The sequence below is a fragment of the Passer domesticus genome, chromosome 6, assembly GCF_036417665.1.
Source record: "Passer domesticus isolate bPasDom1 chromosome 6, bPasDom1.hap1, whole genome shotgun sequence".
In the NCBI taxonomy this organism is placed as follows: Eukaryota; Metazoa; Chordata; class Aves; order Passeriformes; family Passeridae; genus Passer; species Passer domesticus.
The window spans coordinates 6,351,684-6,353,370 of record NC_087479.1 but is presented as its reverse complement, the minus strand read 5'-3'; the positions used below and the strand labels follow the sequence as shown (position 1 = coordinate 6,353,370).

The 1,687-nt window shown below is 43.9% G+C and overlaps 1 long non-coding RNA gene across 1 annotated transcript; it reads left to right on the top strand.

Annotated features, from left to right (window-relative positions):
• The first annotated feature begins 245 nt into the window (after positions 1 to 245).
• Positions 246 to 1,296, top strand: LOC135302042 (uncharacterized). Its single transcript, XR_010363725.1, has 4 exons — positions 246 to 315; positions 394 to 532; positions 605 to 745; positions 1,082 to 1,296. It is a non-coding gene; the product is annotated as an uncharacterized LOC135302042 (long non-coding RNA).
• Positions 1,297 to 1,687: the final 391 nt, after the last annotated feature.

The window sequence follows — 1,687 nt, the reverse complement described above, 5'->3', positions numbered from 1 at the left end:
GTGAAGACAAAAGATGCTTTTTCACTGCATAAAGGAAATGTTATTTGGAGAAGTCATTCTGCTTTTCATAGGGTAAATACTTTGTAAGCTCTCTCATTTCAGTGGTTATATCCACTTTTCTAAGCAGGTCTTCACCTGATGCATTTCAGGAACACAGATGGATATAATTGTGCCCTATTTACTGACAAAATTTGCTCTTCTCCTGACATATAAATGATGGTTTGGTATAGTACCACTAGGGATGGATTTAGCACATCAAATACACCTGCCAAAGCAGTGAGGGGGGAAAAAAGAGCTAGGAAAAATGGAAAAGAGGTATGAAAGGCAATATTATTTTTCTTTTAATAGCTGCTATTTAATTCTGCTCACTCCCCTCTACTTTCCTTTCTGCAGGCTTAAAAGCTGTTCTGTATGAAATCAGCCAGTGAAAGTTCCACATTTGCCAGATGTTCAGCTGAGTAAAACCCTCAGTAAAGATTTTTGGAAGGTCACCTCCTGGAGAACCAGCTTTTCCCCTGCCATCCAAATCGAGGTCTGGACTTGCTGAATCTTTTGATCAAACAGTATCTGCAGTTTCTCTAAGTCAGTATTTATTCCTGTGTAGGACAAGGAGCTGGACTTCAAATGCATCTCGAGGATCCCCCCCAGCTCAGGATATTCTGTGAGTGATGCACAGAGGAATGGAAGAACTGACCAGCCAGGGAGGCAGTGCCATTAGAAGCTGCTCTCATTTAATCCCTGCCAGGTATTAATTAGTAGGCTACCATCACATTCATTTCATAAAATGGATTCGTAATAAGCTGTGTGAGAGTCTCTTTAGAGAAGGTTTGTGGTCAGACTGAAATGTCGGGAATTTCCACAGCGTTTGCAAGTCTTTAGGAACAATGGGGAAGCAGGGGGAAAAGCTGATAAAAACTCTCCTGGCTGTAGCAGTGCTATCGGGGATGTTTCAGCTGGCAGGGAAGCTGGGTGGTCTGAAGAAACTGGGTAGGAAGCTCTGCTGGGAGTTTCCCTCCTGCACGAGGCATGAAGGTTTGGCTTTTGTGGGTTTTGGTGTGAAATTATTATTTTTTTTTTCCAGTGAGATTGACCAAAGACAGAATCACAGGATCACAGCATCTTAGAATGGTTTGAATTGGAAACAACCTTAAAGATGACCTGGTTCCATCCCCCCTGCCATGGCAGCTGGCATTTAGTGGAGGAGTGTTAGCTCCATCCCAGTACTCTGCCAGACACAGCTCTGACCATCTGACTTAAAAGGACCTGGAAAACAGACTGGGAATGCCCGGGAGAAAATAGCTGTCCTGCAGAACTACAGATGCCAAAGCAAAGTGTCAGCCCTACATGTGACAAAACCTGCTGCTCCCATGCCCTAGATAAAGGCAGGAAGAACATGCAAACTGTGTCCTCATCAAACATTTAGAAATAAAAATACAACAACTTTGAAACCACAGGAGACTTTTCCAGGTTATTCATCCTGTAGCAGTTTTGTTCCCAAAAGCTGAATGCCCGTGCTGGGCAGAGGGCCATCCTCCTAACTGGTATCAGTCAGCAACAGCTCCCTTCATTCAGATGGACCACATTTAGCCCATCTGGACACTAATTTGTCTTTCTGACAAGACTTGAACGCTCACTTTGACGTGCTCAGGAGCTGAGGCTGCCAGCAGTTCTTTCTTTCCTTGGCAAA